This window comes from Dipodomys spectabilis, unplaced genomic scaffold (genome assembly GCF_019054845.1).
Source record: "Dipodomys spectabilis isolate Male_0828 unplaced genomic scaffold, ASM1905484v1 ptg000137l, whole genome shotgun sequence".
Lineage (NCBI taxonomy): Eukaryota > Metazoa > Chordata > Mammalia > Rodentia > Heteromyidae > Dipodomys > Dipodomys spectabilis.
This window is the reverse complement of record NW_024870814.1, coordinates 10,458,511-10,486,426: the sequence shown is the minus strand read 5'-3', so window position 1 is coordinate 10,486,426 and position 27,916 is coordinate 10,458,511. Positions and strand designations below refer to the sequence as shown.

At 38.4% G+C, this 27,916-nt stretch overlaps 2 long non-coding RNA genes and 1 gene segment (V, D, J or C); 2 read left to right on the top strand and 1 right to left on the bottom strand.

Annotated features, from left to right (window-relative positions):
* Nucleotides 1-27,916, top strand: part of LOC122116802 — a 438,425-nt gene that overhangs the window by 71,749 nt on the left and 338,760 nt on the right.
* Nucleotides 1,001-27,216, bottom strand: LOC122116749. The gene is made up of 3 exons (XR_006149021.1): nt 27,165-27,216; nt 17,863-17,866; nt 1,001-1,036 (listed from the first exon to the last, which is right to left on the bottom strand). It is a non-coding gene; the product is annotated as an uncharacterized LOC122116749 (long non-coding RNA).
* On the top strand, nt 4,560-15,313 carry LOC122116737. The gene is made up of 3 exons (XR_006149010.1): nt 4,560-4,724; nt 8,815-8,829; nt 15,245-15,313. It is a non-coding gene; the product is annotated as an uncharacterized LOC122116737 (long non-coding RNA).

The following is a 27,916-nucleotide window of genomic DNA, read 5'->3' as shown; positions in this document are numbered from 1 at the left end:
CTCTATTTTACACTTCTATATATAGGGACATGTCTATGACTATCTATTTATGAATTATCTATTTATGTCTATGTACCAGTCTATTTATCTGACTGTCTATGCATCTTTCTGAAGCATGTCTGTTTGTCTATCTATCAGCTTAGATCTCATTTGCCACTTACTGCTTGTGATAATGATTTATTTCACTCAGAGCAAAAGACATTGAGAAAGAAAAGGGAATCTCTTTGGTCTCAGCAATAGTCACAGTTCTCAAATTCAGCAGAACTACTTAAATTTCTTAACATTTTCCTCATGTGATTCCATAATAAGATATCTGAGATTTAAAAAAAAAAAAGTTACCAAGTAAAGGATGCCAGGACGCATGAATTGAGCAGAAGACACTACCCACAGGATGCTAGAGTGATTCTGTCCTGTGGTTCTCAGGACAAAACAAGTTCTTTTAGGCAAATCTGTTTAATTCTGGCATGATCCAGATAGTCTGAGGACTCAGAACTCTTCTGGGCGGTATAGAGATAAGATAGCCCTTTCTTTGCCCACTCCTGTCTAGCTCCTGCTGATTTTTATGCGTCCAGAACACAGTCCTTTGTCTTAAGAATTTCTGAAAAAGCTGCTTCCCTGTGCAACAATCATTTTCAGTCACAACACATCATGGATCTGAGGGTCCCTGCTCAGTTCCAAGGGATCCTACTAATCTGGCTCCCGGGTAAGAAAGGACAGCAATGGGAATTTCATCAGCTCAATGTGGTCATGAAACATGAAACATGCATAATTTTGTGAATATTGGATTCTGTGTTTCTATGTCAGGGACCAGATATGACATCCAGTCTCCATCCTCCCTGCCTGTATCTCAAGGAGACAAGTCACTATCACTTGCCAGGACAGTCAGGATATTAGCTATAACTTACATTAGTATCTGAAGAAACCAGGGAATCCTCCAAGGTTCTTAATCACTTATTCATCCAATTTGTGCTATGGGGTCCCATCGAAGTTCGGTGGCAGTGGATCTGGGACAGATTATTTTCTCAGCATCAGCAGCCTAGAATCTAAAGATGTTGCCACTTATCACTGTCAAGAAGAATATAAAAGTCTTTCCAGAGTGTTACAAGTCATCAAACCTTCCAGGAAAGCAGATGTTTGAGGCTGGGCTGCCCCAGCTGCGCCCTCTGGTGTTTCTGTTATTTTCAGACACAGTCAGATGCTCAAGTTCAGTAAGCCATTTTAGAAGAAGGTCTGTGAACTTCTGTTTTATTCAAACACCCTTTCCTACTCTTCATCCTAGAAAGGCCTCCAGAACAGTCTCTTCCTATTCAAAGCAGATGTAGATCATTATTCCTCAGTAGTGTAGGTTATGACGTTAGTTTTGATTTACCGGGCAAAGGAAAAACCATTCTAGGTATTAGGAACAGCATTGTTACTGTTGTTATTGTTGTTCCTAGTAAAAGGTAATCATAATTTAAACTACATGAAGCAACTGATTCACACATAATAATATTTTGTAGTGTCAGACATGATATTATGCTTCAATAAGGTTTATATTGTATAATATAATTTGATATTTGTATATAATAATTTGTATATAATATAATTTGTATAATATGATTTGCAATTGGCATATCAACAATCATAAGATCTCGTTTCTTTGTGGAGAATTTTTAAAGACCTGGGGGTTTGACAATCAAATATTACTGGAAATGGGAAATTCTTCCTTGCACCAGCCCATCTTCACAGCCAAGAAATCATAGATGAAAACTTCTAAAAAATGAGTTTAAATCTTTTCTCTTTTTGAGGTGATTATCTCAGTTATTTTATCACAGTGATGGAAAGCTGACCAATATAATGGGTAGGCTAATCCTTATTGTCAACTGGTTTAGACTGAGAAATGTCAAGGAAATTAGCTCTGAGAAATGTCAAAGAAATGGCTCATTCTGAAGAGGTGTCCATGTATATGTTTCTAGATCAATCATGTGGGCTCTGCCAAAATGCCTAGATTCATCACTTGAAAGGTTAGCAGTGAAGGACTATTACTGGGAAGTTGTAAAAGCATGGTATGGGCTTAGTTGGAGTAACTACACCACCAGTAGACATGACCTTGGGACTCTATCTTGCCCTGATCACTTCCTATCTTCCCTTGGCTTCTTGTCTGCCCTGAGTTGAGTACCTCTGTTAGATGGTCCTATCCTATGATGTTCTGCCTCACCATAAGCCAAGAAAGCTTAGGACAATAAACTTAAAGCTCTGAAACTGAGTTCAAATAAACATTTCCTTCCCTTAAGTTGTTCCTGTCAGTTAATTGGTTTTAGACAACAAACTTTATGAACATACCCATATCTACTGACTAACAATCTATACTTTAAGCAGGTAACAAGGATCCAAAGAAGGTTCCAGAAACACTGATTTAGGACAAATCTATTCTCACTAAGGAGATCTTAACTTAGCAAAAATTATTTAGGTACACAAATATTTATCCAGTGATCTCATGTCTCAAAAGAATAATGGTTTTTAGAAGCTTGAGGGTAGATGAGTACTAAAGTTGCTAAAAGATATTGCTTATGATCCCAATAAACTTCCAAAAGAAATAAGGGAATTAAATTTGAATCCACATTTGGCAAAATTGTTATCAAGAAGCTTTCTTTTTTTTTTTTTGTCAGTTTGGGGGCTTGAACTCTGGGCCTGGGTGCTGTCTCTCAGCATTTCAGCTCAAGGCTACCACTTGAGCCACAGCACCACTTCCAGTTTTCAGGTGGTTTATTGGAGATTAGAGTCTCATGGTCTTAAAAAAAAAAAAGAATCTCATGATCTTTCCTGCGCGGGCTGGCTTTGAACTGTGATGGTCAGATCTCAGCCTCCTGAGTAGCTAGGATTACAGGCGTGAGCCACAGGCACCTGGCTTCAAGAAGCTTTTTTTACTGGGACTCTGCACAACTCTTGAGATAATCAAGTAGCTTAACAAAACTAAACAAAACAAAGCCAAAACTCCAAATGAATATTCTGCCAACTGCTATGTCAAAAAGCTGCTACATGATGGCAAAAGGATCTCACAAAGAGCAAAAAAACTATGGCCTTAGGAACCCTGGGGAACAAGGGGCATTGCTACCCCCTTCTCAACAGGAGCTCCAAGCTAGAGGGCTCTCTGTCAGGTTTTGATGGCTCACATGACAGCTGGGACCATGTTTATAGAGGAGGCTATGTCTCTTCATGTGCAAATTTCTGACTATTTTATATTTTCTTTGTCAACTACAATTACACCTCACAAGAGTGACACACCAGGATTCTTGTAGTGAAGTCATTAAGTCCAATTCAGAAAAGTGAGGGAAGGAGTGTGGACCCCACAGATATGCAGCCCTAAAGGGAGCATGTGCACACATCATGTCCAGTTATGGGAGGTGAGAGGGGGCTGCAGTGTCAGTGCTGTCCCCAGCAGGTCCCCAGGGTCCTCTGCTTGTCCTCAAGGGCACAGACTGGGTTCTGAGCTTCATGATGCTCAAGCTAAGAGTGAAAAAGGGCTACTTACATGGTGACATGCCCATTGTTCTGCAGAATGTTTTCTCAGTATAAGAATTTAAAATGACCCAGGAGCCAGTGGCTCCGACCTGTAATCCTAGCTACTCAGGAGCCTGAGATTTGAGGATCTTGGTTCAAAGCCAACTGGGCAAGAACATCTGTGAGACTCTTATCTCCAATTAACCACCAGAAAACTGGAAGTGGTGCTGTGGCTAAAGTGATACAGTGCTCGCTTTGAGTGCTAACACAGACTCCAGTGGATTTCAGACTGTCCTGAGGACCCTGCTGACTCTCCTCTTTATCCCAGCCCCTCAAAAGCAATGAGAATACCTCTGGAGCATCCTTCCCACATTCAGCCCTGCTCTGAAGTCTGGGTCTCTCAGACTTGCAAAGTGGTCCCAGATTTCATTCCAGCTCATGTCCCCCACTCTCCTTTCCTGAGTGTACCTCCTGTAATGATTGTAGGTGGAAAGGACTTCTGATCCCCACTTGTTCCTGATTTTTAACCTCATCTGTCAGCTAGTCAGCTTCTTGCCTCCCAACCCTAGACAGTGTATGTGTGCCCACAGCTCTGGTTTGAGGCCATTGTTCTAAACTCTCCATGTTTTCCAGTGTCTAAATCTGTGTGGACTTCAAATTCATAATTCCATGTCCTGGAGCATAGATCAGGAGAATTTAATATGTTATCTTCAGAGCTTGACTTCTTTCAACACTCCTTGAGTAGCAGCTTTTGGTGTCTGTCTTCCTCTTCCTATCAATATATCCCCAACAATTTACCAGGTGTTTTTCACAATTACACAGTATCCAGCTGCCATCTTTTTATTTGAACCAGCTTCGTCTTTCAGTGCATGGTAGAGAAGTGAATCTGTACCAGAAAAGGTATTAGGGGCTATTCAAGGGAACAGATGATAAGATTAGAAGTGAAATTTTAGAGGAGTGGAGGGAATGGGTATAGCTTTTAGGTAGGATTATAAATCACCATAATAGGAGGGAAGAAGAAAATTGTAAAAATCTTCCTGAAGCAGTTCTGTTAGCATATGCTACAGAGATCAGTTGGCCCAGTCCTCATCTCTGTCTGCATCTCATGGAGACAGAGTTGCCATCATTTGCAGGGCCAGTCAGCGTATTAGCAATGATTTACATTGGTACCAACAGAGAGCAGGGAAAGCTTCAAAACTCCTGATCAGTTACACAACTACTTTGCAATCTGGGGTCCCATCAAGGTTCAGGGAGGTCAATCTGGAACAGATTTCACTCTCACCATCAGCAGCCTGCAGCCTGAAGATGTTGCTACTTATTACTGTCAACAGAGTAATAGTTACTTTCCCACAGTAATATTAACAATAACATAAACCTCCAGGGAAGCAAAGGTGAGAGGCTGGGCTGCCCCATCTGCTTATCATGGTGCTTGCATCTGCTGATAGAGCTTTTCAGATGCAGCCAAATGTTGAAGGTCACTGGAAAGTATTGGATAGGCATCTCCACACCCTAACCCTCTGTCCTTCTGCTCATCCCAAGCAGCACACACCTGACAATGCCTCTTCTAACTTTATAAGAACACACATCTGTACTCCTGTGTGGTCCATATTGTGCTAAAATTCTGCAATCACTCAATGAAGAATTGATTCTAGGTATGTCAAAGCAGATTTTTGAAAGGAAGACAATATGGCTTGTGAAAAATATTTTAAAAAATAATTTTGTAAAGAAAAATAGTCATTAAAAAGTATGATTGCCATGGAATAATTGTATTTGAAGTAATATGATGTTAGGGTATATATTCATATTGTACAATGTTTTAATAATACAATTAGACAATCAGTCATCACTTAAAACACCAAATTTTTTGTAGTCAGCAGATTTTCTTTTCTTCAGCACATGAGATCTTTTTTTTGGCTTTCATAATTTTTAATATGTTTTGTCTTTTCTTTTTTGTACCAGGGATTTCAAGTAACATTTTTACAACACATCCAATGCTTTTAACTAGTTACCAAATATTAATTTATCTTGAATGCTGAATGTCAAATCGATCATTATTCTCCATGTGATTCTCTCATCCCATGACAATAAAAATGGAATGATTTTTTTTTGAAACTTGAGGAAATATAATGGCAAAAAATAATAAAAAATTTGTAATTCTGCTTTGGAAACTGCAGAAAGAATTTTTCTGTTGTTTGACCTCAGATTATTAAAGCACACTTGATTTCTAGCCCAATTCAAATAAATCCACATATAGCTAAATAAAAATAGGCAATATGTGAATAAATAGAACAGATTTAAGACATTTATAAACTATATACTAGGTACAGTTACATAGTGACATATATTACACCAATGTTTACCAGTTTAATCAGAAAAGGGTCTTCCATGTACCATGCAGATGTAATAAGAGCCATAAATTCATATTTAGTATTTATATATAGAACTATACATGGAAGAAAGGGGTTGAGTAGAGGGATGGGGTAGAAAAATGAAAGAGGTGACATTGATCAAGATACATCATATGTATGAACTATGTTTAATGGTCACTCTTTTATACAACCACGTATATATAATAAAAATATAATTAAAAACAAAAAATGTGTATGAAATTCTCATTTGTCATGACACTCATCTCTGTCTGTCAGACAGGATGTGGATGGATAGGGTTGGATCTCATCTGATTCAGAAAATCCACAGTAAAGCAGAGAGGGAGAGGACTGCTGGGAAATGACCTTCTTGAAGAGACTGTGATGACAGGAGCTCACAACTAATTGCCTAAGACCATATTCGCACATGCTTCTTCCTATCAGCAGCTTGTAACCATAGCCAGTTACACTCAGTCTCAGTCCATGGAAAATGAATATTTGCATGACATATGTAAAGGACACTTCTCGAGCAAAACTTCTTGACATATAAGAAGCAACATAACTGAACATGGATGCAATATTATTTTTTGTCAGCATCACTTAGAGCATGTTACAAACACAAAATTACAAAATGACCTCAGATGTACTGATTTTGAATCTGCACTTCAGCAAGTTAACAAATGATCCCTGTAAGGTTTAGGAAGAGTTGTATTAAGATGAGTATCAGAGGTAGAGATTTACTTTTTATACACCAGTCTATTTAAGAGTATTTCTATTTAAACCACTTCTCTCATACCCTCCTCTCTCCCCTCTCTCTCCCCCTTTCTCTCTCAATCTCTTTCTCTCTCTCTTACTCTCTCTCTCTCACACACATACACACACACATACACAGATCTTTGTCAATCATTTACTAAAACAAAGTTATTGGCACAAATTCTGAATAAAGAAGAGTGTTGCTTAACGCACAGTGTTAGAAATAAAAGTCCACTATGTAGTATCCTCATCTGTCTGTGCTCAGGTAAGGCCTGTCCTGTCGTGCTAAAATAGTGTTAGTAAAGAGGGAACAAGCTGCAGATGAGATGGCCAAGCATATGATTGTGGTAACTTCATAACAAATGACTATTATGAGAACTGACTCAATCCATGAGAGCAGCTTTAATCCTCCTGATAGCAGGAAATCTGACAGCCTGCTCACTTCCCATAAGGCATCACTGCTCAAGGCCAAGTGGGGTCCATTGAGCCATCAGAATGTCTCTTTCTCCATGTTCACCTTCTTCACAAGCACAGAGATTTTGGAGACAAGAAGTAGAGACAGAGCATCTGACACAAATAAACAAAGACTAATTAACTAGATTGGTACTGCAGACATTTAAAGATTTTATATTAATTAAAGGTAATGAGAAATATATTTATACAAACATGTATTAATATAATTATCTTGAAGTAGTCACATTAGTACATTTCAACTCAACATCTCCATGTATGAGTATAATACATCTTGATTGAATTCAAACTTCTATTACATTCCAGGTAGGATTTTTAAGAAATAGGTTGATTAATTAATTAAATATAGTACAGGATATTGTTGTATCAAAATGGTTACATTGAATATACATATATATGAATATATATTCACACTTTCATGAATAAATATTTCTGTCATATTTTTCATTTTAAGACAATTTGGTCATTACCTATAAGAGAAAAAATTGCTCTCCCTGTCAATTTTTTTGCCCTAAGTCTTAACAGGAATTTCCTATGGAAACAGACTTTCTAACACTTGTAGTTAAATCCCTGAACAGATCATCTGGTAACTATGGATATCAGATGCCTCTTCATCTACTCAACTCTCTGCTCTTAGTGGTCAATTCCCTTGAGGATCACTGAGGAAAGAGGGTACTGTGCCTTTCCCTATACTAACTGAGGAGATTCATGGGAGCTAAGGCATGATATCTATTCATTTCCTAGAGATGATCCTGGACATAAGCCTGCCTACCATTGGGTACTGATACTGTTCTATGGGGTGAGAGCATGTGCACCCTATACTTCTTGGAGAAACAGAACTTTTACAGTGGGATCCTTCTTTCCAGTGCTGCAGAAACCATGTAATTTTTTTTTTTTTTTGGTTATTACCAAACACTGAACACTTCTGTTGTCACTTTTCTTAGAAGAGCAGGCTTTATCCTCCATTTTTCTTTCCTCACACTGTTGCCCCCACCTGGCTATTTGCATATTGCTCCCTAAGGAGGACTTTCCTTTCTAAGTCTGAAATAAAGGCTCAGCTATGATCTTGCCTTGACCTGTCTAGACTCCTCATTTCACTCCTAAAAATGAAGTCCTTGTCTCAGCTCCTGTGGCTGTTAATGCTCTGGATCCCTGGTAAGAGCAATGGAGATGAGGAATGAGAGTGGGTGGGAGGGTGAGCTCTTAGCACCCATGGTGCCCAATCCACGTTTTAGACATGCAGGTCTTGTTATCCATGATGGGGCAAATGGAGAAAAGGTCTTAGATAGTTAGAAACATTCCCGAAAGTGCTAGAGCTTATGCTTGGATACATATTCTGCTGGTTGAGAAGACTGTTGGTGACTCCTAAAGACTCATTTATGGTTTAAAACGTCTGATCTTTAATTTTTGCTATTTTTACATTCTGAATCAAGGCATGATATGAATAAAATGCAATATATATCAAAATATAAGTAGTACATGAGTGTCTGTCTATAGTTGTGAATAACCTTGCATTTCTTCTTATTCTAATTTCAGGATCCAGTGGAGATGTTGTGATGACCCAGACTCCAAGTTCCCTGTCTGTCACACTGGGAGAGTCGGCCTCCATCTCCTGCAAGTCTAGTCATAACCTTCTGTATGAAGATGGACACATCTACCTCGATTGGTTCCTGCAGAAGCCAGGCCAGATTCCACAACTCTTGATCTATAAGGCTTCCAACAGAGCATCTGGGGTCCCTGTCAGATTCAGTGGCAGTGGGTCAGGCACAGATTTCATACTGAAAATCAGCAGGGTAGAGGCTGAGGATATTGGAGTTTATTACTGCTTGCAACGCACACATTATCCTCACACAGTGATACAGCCCTGAACTAAAACCTCCCTTCTGACTAGGGCAGCTGTGCTCATGCATTGGTGCTCTGGAGAGCAGCTGAGCATATTGTCTCAGGCACTATGTCAGTGTGAGAGTGACTCTGAGTGGAGGCGAAAAGTCTGTGTCAATGAGACAACATACAATCTACAACGACCAGGAGAGTAATCATGCAAGCACAGAAAACAGGAGATATCAGATAAATCTAGTTGTTTGTGTGGTACTGAGGTTTGAACTAATGACTTCACAAGTTCTCTTCCATTTCTGCTACACATCCAGACTTTTACTTCTTGTTGTTTTATTTGTTGGTTTTTGTTTTTTCAGGTCAGTTTCTGTGGTTTGTTTGTCTGGGTCACAAATCCAGTCTTTAATTCACTCACTGCATTTTTCTCCTGTTTGACACTAGAAGAGATGGCTGACATAGGAACATGCATGTTTACAGAGAAGTGTAATGTGAGTAGACTTCAGATCATAGGAGAGAAAATACCTTGGCTTTTGAAGAAGAACATTTTGGGATAAGAAGGATAGAGTCATTGGAACTGGGGTGAGGTGGAATCTCAATGTTGTTTTGATTTGCATTTCTTTTATGGCCAGAGGAATTGAGCATTTCTTCATGTGTCTATTGGCCATTCTTATTTCCTCTTCAGAGAAGTCTCTCTTTAAGTTGTTAGCCCACTCATTAATGGGTATGTTGTTTCTTTCAAGATTTGTTTTTAGGGGATTTAATTTTTGTGTTCTAATTGTATTTTAGGCATGAGGTCCTAGTCTGCTGTATGGCTACTGAAGATCTTCTCCCAGTTTGTGGACTTTCTATTGATCTTGCTTGCTATGCCCTTTGCCATGAAGAAGTTCTGCAGTTTAATTCAATTCCATTAATCCAAACTTTCTTTGATTTGTTTTGTTTATAGGCCTTTTTAAAATTTTATTTTCTTATAAAGATGCTGTACATAGATGTTATGGTTATATCAGTATGTGAGTACATTTTTTGTTGACATTGTTACCCCCTTCTTTGTTTATTCCCCCCCACTATTCCTTCCCTTCCCTACTCCCCTACTGTCCATTCCCTCTCACAGCCTCCCCACTTACCCCCACCCCAAAGTTTGTAAAGTTCATTTACAACATAGCATCTTGAGAATATCATTGTTGCAATGGATCATCCTGTGTCCTTGTTTCAGCATTTTGTTACTCCCCTTCCCCTCCCCAAATTAGATTAAATGTATATACAAGATGCAAGGTACCAAAATTAAATACAATGACAACAGGGATATGTCATAGGAGGAAGAACATAAAAAAGAAACAAACAAAAATCACATAGTACATTGAAAACACCAACAACAAAGAAAAACCTCTTTTGTCCATATCTTAACTTAACATCATCTTATATGGTCATATATACATTGATTTTGAGCTTTTCTACTCATCTAATAAGCTTATCCTAGACATAAAATAATTATTACAAACAAGGGAAATCATGGCACCTACATTTCTTTGGGTCTGGCTTATCTCACTTAATATGATTTTTTCCAAGTCTTTATTAAGAAAATTTCAGCATGGGCCAAGGAGCCCTAGAGTTTCTTCTATTCCTTACTGTGATGTTTTCAGCGTGTCTACAGATGCTGGAGAGGGTGTGGCCAAAAGGGAACCCTATTGCACTGTTGGTGGGAGTGTAAACTCATGCAGCCACTCTGGAAAGCAGTATGGAGGTTCCTCAAAAGACTGCACATAGAGCTCCCCTATGACCCAGCAATCCCACTTTTGTGCACTTATCCAAATAATCACAAACAAGGCCGTACTAAAGCTACCAGCACAACTATGTGTAGCGCAGCATTATTCACCATTGCTAACACATAAAAAGCAACCCAGTTGCCCATTTGTAGATGAATGGATCAAGAAAATATGTTCTCCCTTTCTCTCTCCATATATATATGTATATGTGTGTGTGTGTGTGTGTGAGTGTGTGTGTGTGTGTGTGTGTGTGTTAATCATAAAGGATGACACTGCCCCATTTGTTAGGAAATGAAAAGAGTTGGAAAAAAATCATATTAAGTGAAGTCAGCAAGACCCAAAGAAATATTGGTCCCATGGTTTCCCTTATTTGCAGTAATTAGTATATATCTAGGATAATCTTATCAGATCAGCAGAAAATATCAAAAGCTCTGTACATATGACCATATAAGATGACGCTAAGTGAAATGAACCCCAAGTTATGGACAAAAGAGGTTTTTCTTTGTTATTTTTCTAGTGTAATATATGATATTCTTTTGTTTCTTTTGTAAGTTCTTCCTCATTAGGTATAAGCCCTGTTGTCACTCTATTTGATTTTCATACCCTGCATCTTGTATATTCATTTATCTAATTTGGGGAGGGGAAGGGGAATAACAAAATACTGAAACAAGGACATAGGATGACCCATTGCAACAATGATATTCTCAAGACGCTATGTTGTAAATGAACTTTACATCTTCGGGGTGGGGGTGAGTGGGGAGTTTGTGAGAGAGAATGGATAGTAGGAGAAAAACAAAGGAGGGGGTAACAATGCTTGACAAGAAATCTACTCATTACCTTCCTCATGTAATTGTAACCCCTCTGTGTAGCATTTTACTATGTATCTAGCTATGTATCGATGCATCTAACTATGTATCTTATGTCTCTATCTATCTATCTATCTATCTACCTACTATCATCAACAATCTTAAGTTTTGTTACTATAGGGTAATTATGTTCATGATAACCCAAAAAGAAGTTCATAAAAAACAACTGATGTAGCAGGGAATCATAAAACAATTAGTTGTACATCTCTGAAACTGTCTTTTCCTGAATGGATGGCTTTATAAAAGGCTAGCATGAAAAACACTTTATGGTTTCCCTTACTTGCAATAGCTAGTACATGTCTGAGTCAAGCAGAAAAGGTCAGATAAGTTGATGTTAGGGGAAAGAACCCCAAAATAAGTATTCAAATTTTTTTTCTTTCATGCAACTGTTTCTAACATATTTATAAGATGATTTCTTTGTTGCTTTGTATGTCCCTCCCTCACAATATAAGCCCTGTCTTCTGTACTTGATGTTGGTATAATTTGTAGAGGGGAAGGGAAAAAACAAATCGTTAACTAGGGATACAGGTGGACCCATTGCAACAATGAGATGTACAAATCTTTATGTCGAAAAATGAACTTTACAACTTTGGTGGGGGGGGGAGGGAGGATAAAGTAGGGGAAGGTGGGGGAGGCATATGGGAACGGATGGGACAGGGAAACAAAGAAGAGACAACAATGCTTGATAAGAAATGTACTTGCTATCTTGCCCATGTAATTGTTACTCCTCTGTATGGTATTCTCATATGTTTTTTTCAGCAACACAAAATTCAAATGTTAATTTTTCTTAATTTTGTGTTATTTTTCTGATTCTCTTTTTAGTTTCCTTACGCTGTATTATTAAACAATATGTTATTTAGTTTTATCTCATTTTAAGACTGAAATTATATAAGATCTATTCTTTTTTTTTTTCTTTTTTTTTGTTGTGAAAATACTGTACAGAGGGGTTACAATTACATGGTCAAGATAGTGAGTACATTTCTTATCAAGCATTGTAGCCTCCTCCTTTGTTTACCCTTCTCATCCCTTCCCATCCTCCCCCACCTAATCCTCTCCCCCAAAGTTGTAAAGTTAATTTTTGACATGACAACTTGTTCTTCTCATTGTTGCAACAGGTCCACCTGTATCCTTATTTAAACGACTTGTTTTTCCCCTTCCCCTCCACAAATTATACCGACATCAAATAGAGTGATAGCAGGGGTTATACTGTGGGAGAAGGACATACAAATCATCAAAGAAATAATTTTATAATTGCGTTAGAAACAAATGCATGAAAGAAAAAAACATTTAAAATACATATCTTAGGGTTCATTTTCCTAACATCACCTTATCTGACCTTTTCTGCTTGACTCATACATATACTAGATATTGCAAATAAGGGAAATCATGGGACCTATGTTTCTTTGGGCTTGGCTTACTTCACTTAATATAATTTTTCCAAGTCTTTCCATTTCCTAACAAATGGGGCAATGTCATTCTTTCTGATGGAGGCATAGAATTCCATTGTGTATATATACCACATTTTCTTTTTTTTTTTTAATTTTATTTTATTTTATTTGTGAACATACTGTACAGAGGGGTTACAATTACATGGGCAGGACAATGCGTACATTTTTTACCAAGCATTGCAGCCTCCTCCTTTGGTTTACCCTTCACATCCCTTCCCAGCCTCCCCCCTCCCCCCCAATCCCAATCCTTCTCCTTCCCCCCCCTCCCCGCCTCCCCCCCCCTCCCCCCCCCCCCCCCCCCCCCCGCACCGACGTTGTAAAGCTCGTTTTGGACATGACAACTTGTACTTCTCATTGTTGCAACAGGTCCACCTGTATCCTTAAACAACTGGTTTTTCCCCATCTCCTCCACAAGTTATACTGACATCAAATATAGTGAAAGCGGGGGTTATACTGTGGGGGAGGGACATACAAAGCAACAAAGAGATAATCTTATAAATGCGTTAGAAACACATGCATGAAAGAAAAAAAACATTAAAATACATATCTAAGGGTTCGTTTTCCTGACATCACATTATCTGACCTTTTCTGCTTGACTCATACATATACTAGATATTGCAAATAAGGGAAACCATGGGACCTATGTTTCTTTGGGCCTGGCTTACTTCACTTAATATAATTTTTTCCAAGGCTTTCCATATGGGGCAATGTCATTCTTTCTGATGGAGGCATAGAATTCCATTGTGTATATATACCACATTTTCTTGATCCATTCATCAACTGAGGGGCATCTGGGTTGGTTCCAGATCTTAGCTATGGTAAATAATGCTGCAATAAACATAGTTGTGTTGGTAGCTTTAGTGTGGTCTTGTTTGTAAACATTTGGGTAAATGCCCAAAAGTGGGACTGCTGGGTCATAGGGGAGTTCTATGTGGAGTCTTTTGAGGAACCTCCATACTACTTTCCAAAGTGGTTGAACAAGTTTACACTCCCATCAACAATGAAGTAAGGTTCCCTTCTGTCCACATCCCCTCCATCATCTGTTGTTATTAGAGTTCTTGATTTTAGCCATTCTAACTGGGATGAGGTGGTATCTCAATGTTGTTTTGATTTGCATTTCTTTTACGGCTAGGGAGGTTGAGCATTTCTTCATGTGTCTATTGGACATCCTTCTTTCTTCTTCAGAGAAGTTTCTCTTTAAATCATTAGCCCACTTATTTATTGGGCAGTTATTTCTTTGCGGATTTGTTGTTGGGGATAAGATCTATTCTGAGGAAGTGGCGCTGTAGCTCAAGTGGTAGAGCACTCGCCTTGAGCTGAAGAGCTGAGGGACAGCACCCAGGCCCAGAGTTCAAGCCCCACGACCGACAAAAAAAAAAAAAAGAATAAAGATCTATTCTTATAGGAGTTTTATTTGAATTGCTTTTAGATCCATGCATGTCATGAACAGTTCAATTATTTGCATTAATAGCATTCAAATGGATATATGTTTTGCTGTGATGTTAGTTCTAATGTAGAAAAAATTGAGATATTTGAAGTCTGTTGTGTATTCTGTTCAATTACAATGATGCTATTAAAAGAAAGAAAAACATTTTATGAACAACATGGAAACCACTATTCTCAAATCACAGGATATAAATTCATTTGGTTCTCTGGACTCAAGGCAGAACCATTTTAAGCTAGCACATTTGCACTGCTCTGGTCAGGTAGGCCTTATTGTATCCTGGACTTATTGAAGACAATAGCTATGTACTAAGAGAAGGAAATCTGCCAGCCTTGCTGCTGTGTGTCCTCTTTTTACCCTGGCTCATGTGCATATGCCCAGAGCACTGCCAACAGCAATTAAGACTTCATGATAGGCTTCTTATTGACTGGGCAGCAGTCAGTCAGTTTCAGCACACAACATGGACATGAGGGCCTCTGCTCAGCACCTGGAGCTCCTGCTGCTCTGCTCCCAGATAAGAGAAGACAATGCCTCAATTTATTCATTATAGCCAAAGCTTCTTCAAGGAAATATTATAATAAGCAAATTATTATTCATTTTTGTATTTTCTGTGTCAAGTACCAAATGTGTTTTCCAGATGACCCAGTGACATCTCTGTTGGCAATTCTAGGAGAAAAAAAATCACCATCACTTTCAGGGTCAGACAGGGCATTAGCAATTATTTAAATTATTATCAGAAGATACAAGAGAAATCTCCTGAGCTCCTGATATATTGAGCATCCAGGTTGCAATCTGGGGTCCCATCAAGGATCACAGGCAGCAGATCTGGGACAGCGTTCACTCTCACCATCAGCAGCCTGCAGCCTGAATATTGCAACTTATTACTGTCAACAACATAAGACTACCTCCAACTGTTAAACAAGTCATCATATAAACCACCCAGAGGAGCAAAAGTGGAAGTCTGGCTGCCCAGATACTCCTGTTTGTGCATCCCTCCACTGACAGTAGTACTTAATGGAATTTTTCATGGAAAGAATCAATGAAAATCTTGTCCAGCCTTCTTCTCTTTTTTCCTACTCAGCCCAGCAGCACAGACCTGACAATGTACTTGCTGTCTAATCAAAGATAAACCTATACTTACAAGGAGTCTGGAAAGTGATATCCTATTGGATTCATAAAATAAAAAGAAGCTGTTATGAATATACCAAAAATTATTTTATACTGAATAGCTGTGGTTTTTCTGGGTAATCATCTTCTGGTCCAGTGATAGACAGAAGGAAAATAGAGAAGACTTGATATTCCTACCAAGTCCTCCCATTTATGTGATTATTTAATTTCTGGAAAGGGTAATAAGACAATACAACAGAGAAAAAAATATGTATTTTACATTTCATTGTGAAATAGCCTAGTGTTGGATCCATGTTTCATAATGTTTAGGGAAATTAACAAAATGTTATGAAAACCCAAGCATAGGGTCTAAAATAGTAAAATTCTCACCAGACACTCAATTACATCTTTGTAATTTTGTATTAGCAGTATTTCCTTAGATATGCATAATGCCAAGACATGAAGTGAAATCAGGGATAAATTAGACTTTGTAAATTTGATCAATTTCAAAGCTCTAATAGACACTTTTAAGAAAGTGAAAAGACAGACAATGGAAAAAGAGAAATGGTATGCCAATCATCTATCTGATACCAGGTTAGAGCTTCTGTAGTTTTCTCAGTGGTCATTGGAAGAGGTCCACACTAGAAGACCAATCTGAAATTTCTAGGTGAGAAGTGCTCTTGTAGAAATATTAAGGACAACCCCTGCCAGTATTTCTCCAGGCTGAGAACTGATAGAGAATCAAGATCACCAAGGTTTCATGGTTCAGTTGTGCAGTGAACACATCTTCACTCTCAGTTGCAAGCTGGTAAATGAAGTGAGTTCAGCAGAAATCAACATGCAGAAAGGCAAATTCTACCACCCAGTCTCATAACCCAATAAAGTTTCATATCTTCAATTTTTCCAAGAAAAAGAGAAGGAAAATTATAGACAGTTATAAACAAATGCAAAAGACAAATCATTACATCTGGAAACAATTAATTAAATAGCAATCTAAACTCCCAATGAGAACAAAGGTTGATGGATATCTTAGGACAGGATCACAAGGCTCAAAAGCTGTGTGCATGCAATCATATAAAATGATCCTTGTCAAAATGGACTCCAAGAAATGGAAGTAAGAGCTTTTTATTGAACTGTTTGCATTTTTTTACTTTCCTTTTCCTTTGGTTTATTTCCTTCTGTAGCTGTTTTTTTTTTTCTCCATAACCTTTGTCCTGGTGTGTGGTCATTTGGATAAATGTCCATAAGTGGGGTAGCTTACTATTTTCCTTAAAGGCAGGTTTGTATGTGCCAATTTTAATTTTGCATATCCAGTTATTTCAAAAACAGCATAAAGAAGTGCTGATTTTTATCCACCAAAGAAGTGGATACAGAATGCACTTCAGGATAATATATCCACAGCACCAAGCAATAAGGAAAGATAAATCTAGTTCATGGAAATTCCTAATCACCTTGTCCCTATGTGTCTTTCTGACCCAGACACTCCCTGTGTGTCTCTGGGTGAAGTCTTATAGACAGATGAGCCTTTCCATACTTCCTGTCACCTCAGCCTCTAGACAGTCTCCTGCTGTGAGGAGCTTCCTCCTCCAAATGTTAGTCATCCCCAAAATAAAATACTTTTGATCACTGATATCATGGGTTTTTTTGTTGTTTGTTTTTGTTTTATGTGATCAGCACACAGATCTAACCATCCTCCCAAAATTTCAAAACTCCTGAGCCCAAATTGTTCACTCCTATTTGATGGACACAAACAACTCACTTTGAAGAGCTTCTGGCCTGACACCAAGATACCACACATGGTTCCAATCTATGGACCCAGACCAAGAACATCAGACAAAGGAGCCTGAATGGCTGAATACAAAGTGTTCTCTTTAAGTCCTTCCTCCTTTAATTGCCTCTGGTCTTTAGGAAAGGCATTTAGAAGCCTGCATCCCACCTGGGAACAACAGACACTCCTCTTAGGACCTTACTCTTTTTCTTGACCAGCTTGTGGTCACCATCTCTGGTGACCTCAGCATTATGTGGTAACATAGGAGAGTGCCAGTTTATGTCAGTCACCAGAGGACAGTTGCCTGCCCCTATTCTCCTTTAGTTCTATAGATAGTGTACAAAACTTGAAATTGCTCCTTTCTTTTTCTGTGTGCTGGTTATGATCCTTGTACTCAGAGCCTAGGAGCCATCTCGTGCATTTTTGGCTCAAGGCTAGCTCTCTACCACTTGAGCAACATCTCCACTTGTTACATATTTAGTAGTTACACTTGGCTTTGAACGGTCATGCTCAGATCAAGGCCTCCTGAGCAAGTAACTAGGATTACAATTGTGAGCCACTAGCACATGGCTGAAATGTCTTGTTTGGGCCCAAGAAGAATTTTGGCTAGTTTTTATAATTTCTGTAGAATTGAGTTTCATATATTAAGACCAAAGGCAACCAAAAGTAATGATAGTCTCTTTAAAGATTAATCATTTATTTTTGCAAAAATGGTAATATATTTACAATAGAAATGTCTTTAAAGAATATATTGCATCTATTATGTTTTCCAGCATTAAGTTCCAGTAAGTGAGGACATGACATACTTCATATTGTTACTTATTTTCCTAGAATTCGAATTTGGTATTTAGTAGTAAATCTAAGTACAGTTTAATTAGAGATCCAAAACATGTATTTTTTTTCCATTTTCTTTTGAAAAATAGTATTAGCATTGAGGAATTACACAAAGGGATTTCATTAGGATATTTACAACATGAATATCATAGACACTGAACAAAAATATAAAATATATTACTCTTTATTATGATATGTGTATATGTGACACATACATATATGTCAACCATGTGTTAATAATATGTCATATACATGCCACATGCATGTCACAAACATTTAACACATGCATCATGTACATGCCACATATGTGTCAGCTGGCATACATACCCCCACACACCTCACATGTCATATATCATGTACATGCCACACATATCATGCGCATCATATGTGTCATATAATATTCATATGTGTCATGTATATACAGGTATTTGCCTATATGTAGATGTTAACATGTATATATGCCTATGTATTTTAATAGCATATGTATATACTCTATGTATATATTTTCTGTATATAATGTACTGTATGTAAGACTGTATAATAGTCTCTCTAAACATAAAGAATATATAATACTGCATTTTACATATAATATTCTTCTATTGGATTTATTATTTATCACCATCTCCCTTATTTTTCACCATACATGATGGCCCTCCAACATTTACACATTTATTTCCTTTTTATTTTTGTTAATTTACTTTAATTTTGTTATAATGGTAACATACAGAGTGGGGTTATATATACATATGTAAAGTAATGAGTACATTTCTTTTTTTATTGTGAAAATACTTTACAGGGGGGGTGACAATTACATGGGCAAGATAATTAGGACATTTCTTATCAAGCATTGTAGCCTCCTCCTTTGTTTCCCCTTCCCATCCCTTCCCCCATCCTCTACCCGCCCCCCCACCCAATCCTCCTTCCTCCCTCCCCCCACCACCAAAGTTGTAAAATTCATTTTCGACATGACGACTTGTACATCTCATTGTGTTGCAATGGGTCCACCTGTATCCCTATTGAAATGATTTGTATTTTCCCTTCCCCTCCACAAATTATACCAACCTCAAATACAGTGAAAGCAGGGGTTATATTGTGGGGGAGGGACATACAAAGCAACAAGGAAAAATCATATAAATATGCTAGAAACAATCACATGAAAGAAGAAAAAAACATTTGAATACATACCTTAGGGTTCATTTCCTTAACACCAAATTATCTGACCTTTTCTGCTTGACTCAGACACATACTAGTTATTGCAAATAAGGGAAACCATGGGACCTAAGTTTCTTTGGGCCTGGCTTACTTCACTTAATACTGTTTTTTCCAAGTCTTTCCATTTCCTAATAAATGGGGCAATGTCATTCTTTCTGATGGAGGCATAGAATTCCATTGTGTATATAAACCACATTTTCTTGATCCATTCATCTACTGAGGGGCATCTGGGTTGGTTCCATATCTTAGCTATGGTAAATAATGCTGTAATCAACATAGTTGTGCTCGTAGCTTTAGGGTGGTCTTGTTTGTGAACATTTCTTTTCAAACATGATTACCCCCTTCCTCATACTCCCTCGCTCCTGAATCAACACCCCCCCCCCAAGTTGTAAAGTGCATTTTCAACTAGTGTTTTGTGAGTTTCACTGTGGCATTGGTTCACCCTTTGTCCTTTGTTTCACCATTTTGTCATTCCCTTTCCCTTCCCCCCAAAACATATAGTTTTAATTTAACATTTCTTCCAAATTATTTTCTATTTATTTATTTTAATTTTTTATTGTGAAAGTACCTTACAGAGGGGTTACAATTAAATAGGCAAGGTAATAAGTACATTTCTTATCAAGCATTGTTGCCTCCTTCTTTGTTTCTCCTTCCCAACCCTTCCCAACTCACCCCTGCCCTCCTCCCATGGGCCCCCCACACACAGGCCCTGCCCCACCAAAGTTGTAAAGTTCGTTTTTCAACATAACAACTTGTACATGTCATTGTTGCAATGGGTCCTCCTAGATCCCTGTTCAAACGGTTTGTGTTTGCCCTTCCCCTCAACAAATTATACCAACATTAAATACAATGAAAGCAGGGGTTATACCGTGGGGGAGGAACATACAAAGCAACAAAGAAATCATCTTATAAATATGTTGGACAATTTCTTTCTTAGACAGGCCTTCAATCAGAATGCTCCAATCTCAGTCTCCTAAATTGCTAGGGTTACAAACCTGATCTCTGCCTCCCAGCATCAATCTATGATTTCTATTGATCCAGCATTGGTGTTCGGATGATGGAGCATTATTCTTAAGTGAGTTGAGTTTGGTCCTATTTTCCAGAATCTGATTATTCTAGTCTCAAATGCATTAGTGAAAAGTGGGTCAAAATCGGATAGTTTCCCTGTTTAAATGATTACTGGTATGAGATTCTCACACCGTAGCAAATTATCGTCATTTAGTGAAGACCAGGAAAATGTGAGTCACAAGCTAATTGTAAACCTAACTCTGTGTAGCCTGACTTGGACCCAAGGGTACTATGCTACCTCATAGAAAGGGAGACAACAATGGAATCTTTCTAGGAACTGTCATCTGTTAACCTGTGAATGGTCAAGATGGAAACTTTAAGTGAATGATTCTCAGTAATGTTCATCAACATTTTCAGAAAAGACTTAAAATATTGCCTGGTGCTGGTGGCTCATGCCTGTAATCCTAGCTACTCAGGAGGCTGAGATCTGAGGATGGTGGTTCAAAGCCAGCCATTGCAGTAAAGTTTGTGATACTGTTATCTCTAATTAACCACTCAGAAAAGCAGAAGTGGCACTGTGGCTCAAGTGGTAGAGTGCTAGCCTACCCAGGCCAGGCCCAGAGTTCAAGCCCCACGAAAGGACTTAAAATATTAACTAAATTCTTTTAAACAAGATACTATGTAAAACATAAGTGGTTTGTTATCAGAATAAATAGTTACAAAGGTAAGTAAGGTATTACTTCTTGTATTACCTCTTGCAATATATTTAAGTCATTGGACATGATGAGAACAGAGTGCATGGTTTATGGCTCTGTCTTAGCCTCTCTTTCAAGTTTTAAACCATGTGTAAGTTCCTCTTATTTAGTACATATCAGCTCCTGACATCAGAGCAGACTTCTGATAAATCCCTCAGCACAAGCCATTATTGCAGAACTTGGAGTTACTATATGCTGCGTAGTCACGGCTCCTCAGGTCAGCCTTTCTCTCCTATTCCTTGTCAAGTCTTTCCTGTGCCTGTCACTGACACATCTAAGGTTCCACAACTCACTGTGGTGCTAATGGGTGAAACAAAAGCAGATCTCAAGCTATGTTGGACAGTTCATTTATTCCTACCCCAAACACAAAGGAATTATTTACTTTTATACACTGATAGTGTCATGGACAATACCAACAATGAAGTCTTGAGCACATCCAAAAAATCAGTAATCTCACTGAGCTTTTACTTTAATGAGATTGACAGACACCACATGAACAAATAATGTTAAGATGGCTGCTCCAAACTTGCTCCTTTGGGATTCTTACCCTCTTTTTCAATACTGCCTTGAACTTTGAATATAAGACCTGGATACTCTCCCTGAGCTTTTCTGCTCAATGGTAGCACTGAACTACTTAATCCATGGTTCCACTGCTGGCTTGTGGTGGTTAATTGTAGGTAACAATCTCACAGAGGTTTGTGCCTGAGCTGACATTGCACTATGATCCTCAGATATAGGTTTCCTGACTAGCTAAACTTACAGGTAGGAGCACTGGTTCAGAGTTAGATTCTCTCTTTTTCAGCAATGACCTTAATCAGAGCACCGGGACATGTCCATTTAGTGTCTTCTCATTTATCGCAAGGGACTGAGGAATAGAAAAGAAGTTGTACAGTTGAACACTTGTGTTTCATCAAAATTAAAGTCAACTGTGTGCTCACTAGGGTCCAGTTACCCAAATTAAGACATAGGTCTTCCAGTCCATCTTGTGCCCACAGCTTGCAGCAGTAGACTCTAGTCAGTGAGGAGGATTAGTGTCTGATAAAATCCATGTAAACAAGCACAGACCTATATTTAGCATAATGCACTTTTTACTATATTCATCATTTGTTTTAATAAAAAGTAGCCTGTCCTTTAATTTGGAGGGAAGCATTTGAGAGTGAAGAGAAAGAAACCTTAGTCTGTTATAATATATGACCAAGATTCTCAATAACTCCCTTACTCCTATGACTGTTTCCTTCTCTGACTAACTCACAGTCTTGGTCACTGATGATAGAGCAGACATTTGCTTCTCTACAGCACTGATTTTGCCTCCTCTATTCTCAGATATCATTTGGTGGGTTATTTAATTTGGGGGATTTTGATTCTCACCACATTCCATAGATGAGGTACAGGCTCCATGACTGGTCTTTCAGAGAAACCATGTCCAAGGATGCAATGTTGTGTAGTAATCTCTCCACCCTGGGCATTACCTGTGCTTTATCTCAAGGAGAGAATCTCTGCAGCTGGTGGCATGAAATGTATGAACACTCTATGACAAAGATTATTGGATTTCAGGCGTTATTCACATCCAGGCCCAAGCATCTCTCTCACTCCATTTCTGTCTCTGATTCTCTCTCTTTCTGAAATTCCAAGGGATTTATAGGCTGCTATGTCATGAACAGAGGAAGAAGAGAAATATACATTTTTATTTTTACCAGAGCCCCACTTAGACACTAAAGAAAATGGGTGGTGTAGGAATATTCAGATGTATGGAATGCAATACACTGAAATAGATGTGAGTCTATGGTTTAGAGAACACCTCAGCTTCTGAGGGGCTACAGCTTCAAATAATAAGGATAGGAGATACATGACACCCAAAAGTTTAGGACATGTCTGGTGCAGAAATGCACAATAGTCACAAGGCTAGAAAGAGTACCAAGTTCTTTCCTTAGTGTGGCGGGGGGTGACTTGTGTGAATTGTCCTGGAGGGAGGCAATGGGAAAGAACATTCACAAGGGAAGAAAATCAACTATTTATCAGGTGTGCATCAGCCATCAATGCAAAGACCCAGGGGATGGTCTGTACATTGTAGATCATGAATTTTTTTGCACTGATTTTGTTTTTACATAATTATTTTTTTAATTTAAATCACCTATCTACCTAGGTAGCTCTCTGGGTTTCCTTTGCTTCCTTGCTTTATTCTTTCCTTACATTTCTTACCTTTTGCATTTTTCCTATTTCCTACCTCTATACAGTCATATAATTCCATTATTTCTACCTAGACAACTATCTACCTACCTATGATCAATGTTTTCATTCATCAATTTTGGAGTAATAATGATTATGATTAATTGCACTTTGGATTTGGGGAAGGGAACAACGAGAAACTCTGGAAATCTGGTCTCATAATATCCAGTACCAGGGAAGCAGTCTTCTATAATTATTTTCATTCTGAAACTTCATATTTTTTCTGAGTGGCTGACTTTTATAAAAAGCTATCATGAAAACCCTAACATGGATCATGTTGAAAGTGAAATTCACTTTAAAAAAATAACAAGAGCGTCATTCTATCTTGATAAAACATTTTCTACAGACAAATTTGTTCTGTTCATGTCTCTGGGACACCTGGTGACTTCAGGTCTGGGATTGAACATAAATTTTGGCCAACCTGCATCTATGCCAGCCATGCAGCTCTTCCCACTGCTTGAGAATCTGCATATGTCCAGAGCACAGCCCACTTGGCCTAAGAATTACTTTATAGGATGCTCACACAGTGTGTAGCAGTGACTGGCACTAGCCAGTCACCACACAGCATGGACATGAGGGCCCTGCTCAGTTCCTGGAGCTCCTGTTGTCCGGCTCCCAGATTAGGAAGGACAGTGCTAGGAATTTACTCAGCCAGTGTTAAGAATGGTGTCTCACTCTACAAGGACGGTCTCAGAGCATAATTAATCATGTGATATTTGTCTTTTGTTTTCAATATCAGGTGCCAGATGTGACATCCTGAAGACCCAGTCTCCACCCTTCCTGTCGGCATCTATAGGAGACAGAGTCAGCATCACTTGCAGAGCAAGTGAAAACATTAGCCATGATTTACAATGGTATCAGCAGAAACCAGGGAAAGTTCCAAAATGCTTAATTTACAGGGCATCGAGCTTGGACTCAGGGGTGCCATCCAGGCTCGTGGGAGTCAATCTGGGACAGAGTTCACTCTCCTCATCAACAGCCTTCAGCCTGAAGACTTTGCAACTTGTTACTGCAAACAGGGTAAGTATTTCCCTCCCACAGTGATATAAGTCATAACAAAAACCTCCAAGAAAGAAACAGTGGGAGGCGGGGCTGCCCTTGCTGCTGCTCTTGGGGCTTCTGCCTGCTGACAGAGCTGCTCAGCTAGAGCCAGGCTCTGAAGTTTTGTATGTGGTCAGTGACAATCCTCTCAAACTTACCTGTCTTTCATCCATCTCATCTTCAAAGTCATCAGCCAGACAAGGCTTCTCCTGTCTCATAAAAATACAGCTCTGTACTTCAGAGCATCTGAGATATGGTATCCAAGTGGATATGATTTCCACTTGGTCACCAGAGAGGCCATTGCTCTCCCTTTGCTCCCCTCACACTACTGCACCCACTTGCTGTTGTGTATAGTGCTTCCCCTTCTAAGTCTGAGATTCATAAGACATATATCCCCAATTCTTGAAGCCAGCTCTGGAACATGGATCATGAGAATTTTGTGTGTTATCCTCAGAGCCTGGCTTCTTTCAACCACACCTAAGTAGGTACTTTGGGGGTCACATTTTGTCATTTGATTAATATATCCCCTATAACATGCCAGGTGGCCTTCATAACTATACAGGAGCCAGCAGCATTTTCCTTGTTTTATTTAGTACTAGCTTTGTCCTACAGTACATGGTAGAAGGAACAAGTTTCTCCCCACAAAGGCAGTAGTAGATATTAAGAGGACCACATGAGAAGAATAAAAGTTAAACTGAAGAAGAGTAGAAGGGATGGATACAACTTTTCAGTAGTAGGATTGTAAATTATTATAAAAAGAAGGGAGAAGATCATTGTAAAATCTTCCTGGAGCAGTTGCTTTAGCATGTGCTAACAGACCATTAATATTGTAAGAGGAGGAGATGATCAAATCAAGACTCAGATGGAGTTTATATAGTGAATAATAATGAAGTCTTTGATTGGATAATGCCTTGGGCTATGTGACTTAGAGCAACTGTGTTTTCTCTGTGCACCCAAAGCTGATGCTTCTTTTTATGATGTTAAGTTCCATGTGAATATCTGCACAGTGCAGTGTGCCAACACATGCTGATCTCCATATTAGGGCCTCCTAACTTTACTCTAGCCTCATTCCTATGGTCAGTTATTCTTGATTTGTCATGCTGAAGATGTCCTCTCTAAATTGTATGGCCACAGTTCTTTGTCTTCACTCTTGGCCACATTTCATTTTATTCCTTGTATGTTTGTTTGGATCACATAGCCTAAATGCAATCATTAATAAAATGCTTTAGCACCAGATGCCACTGGATCATCCCTGTAATCCAGCTACTCAGGAAGGTAAGATCTGATAATGGTGATTGGAAGTGAGCCTGACCATGAAAGTCTATGAGACCCTTATCTCCAATTAACAACTAAAAATGCTGGAAGTGAAGCTATGGTTTGTGTGGCAGAAAACCAGTCTTGTACATAAAAGCTCAGGAAAACACTGAAAACCAGAGTTCAAACTCCATGTCTACTACACAAAAAAATTCCTTTACTTACAACCCAAAAGATATTGGCATGAAGGACCATGCAGGCTTAAGGAGCAAGTTAATTTTAAGTAGAGTTGAACACCTGATTAACAGAACACCTTAGCTTCTGACAGAAAACAGTTTTCAGTAATTAAGATAAAAGGCAAAAGTGTCTTCCAAAAGTTAATTCAATTTTAACTGAAATATAAATGCATGATACTCACAAAGCTAGATATAAAGTCACGCCTAATCTTAAGAATGAAGAGGAAATGCCTGATGTGAACTGTCCTAGAGAGAGGCTATGGTTAAGAACATTCAGAAGAAAAGGAAAGCAGTCATGGCCTAAGGAGTGAACAGGGCACCAATGTAAACACCAACAGACAGTGTATCCATCTCAGATCATAATGCTTTATTGCACATATTATGTTTCTTCAAGGACTTTATCTTTCATGAAAAATTTTGAAGTCTCACTCTACCTAACTATAGTCTACCTGACTTTCTTGCTACATAAAGCTATATTATCAGTTTATAATATCTGTCTGGATAATAATGATTGTTATTAATTATATAATTATAGAATCCTGTGTCACAAAAATCTACAGATATCAAATGCAGGAGAATTCTAAAATTAATCTCCCCTGAAATATATATGTCTCAGTGATTTGCTTACATTAACACAAAGAAGAAAGAAAGTACTAGCAAGTCTTGGATAACGCAGAAATTAGAGACCATTATTTTGTTCACAGGACAACATATTATTTTTTTCATTACTTGGAATAAACACATTATCTACATAAACAAATTGGGTATCTGTGGTCTTTAGGCATTTGTTTTGTCACTAAGATCTGCCAGATTATAGCCATGCCCAGACCTTGCTGATTTTCATGTGTAAAGAGCACAGCCCACTTCACTGAGAACATCTTCATAGGCTGCTCCATTCAGCCCACAGCATGGACATCAGGGCTCCTTCTCAGCAACCAGGGCTCCTACTGCTTTGGCTCCCAAGTAAGGACTGACCATTCTGGGGATTGCTCATCACATGTTAACAGAGCTGCTAGAATCTTTATGCGAGTACTTGATAGCATAATTAATTAAACCTAATGTTTTTCATGTTCCATTTCAGGTGCAAGATGTGACATCCAGTTGAACCAGTCCTCACACTTGTCTGCATCTCTTGGAGCAGAGTTGTCCCCATTGCAGGGCCAGTCAGGGCATTAGCGATGACTTACACTGGTACCAACAGAGAAGGGAAAGCTACTGATCTATTATGCAAATAATTTACAATCTAGGGTCTCAGTGGGAGTCAATTTGGAACAGAATGCACTTTCACCATCAGCAGCCTACAGTCTGAAGATGCTGCCACTTATTACTGTTAACAGGGTAGCAGTTATCCTCCACAGTGATATAAGCCATGACATATAACTCCCAGGGAAGCACAAGTAAGAGGCTAGGCTGCCCCAGATGCTCCTCCTGATGCCGCCACCTGCTGACAGTGCTTCTCAGATGCAAAAAGACTTTTAATTATTGGGAGAAAGATAGTGAAAGCATCTGCACATCCTGACTCTCTGTCCTCCTGCTCATCCCAAGCAGCACACACCCAACAATGCCTCTTCCTACTTGAAAAGAACACACATCTGTGTTTATGTATAGTCCATGTTGTGCTAAAACTTTGTAGTCACTCAATAAAGAAGCATCAATTCTAGGAAGTCAAAGCAGGCTTATGAAAGCAAGGCAATATAGCTTGGAAAAAAGATTTTGAAAAGCAAATTTGTAAAGAAAAAAATGTCATTTTTTTAAAACAATTTATGCTTGATACAGTATACTATATTTGAAGTACAATATGAAATTTTGGTATGTGCACACATTGTGTAATTATCTAAACAATGTAATTAACAAGTTAATTCATCAACTTAAACATTTTTCAATTTCTTGTTGACAAAGGATTTTTTTCTTCAGCAAAGAGATCTCTAGAATCCTTTTTTCTACTCATATATTTACAACAAATACAACATTTAGTATAGTTATCAGGAACTTAATTTCTTTTTGATGCAGAATATCAAATTCATTATTCTTTCTTTCTTATTTTTTTAATTGGT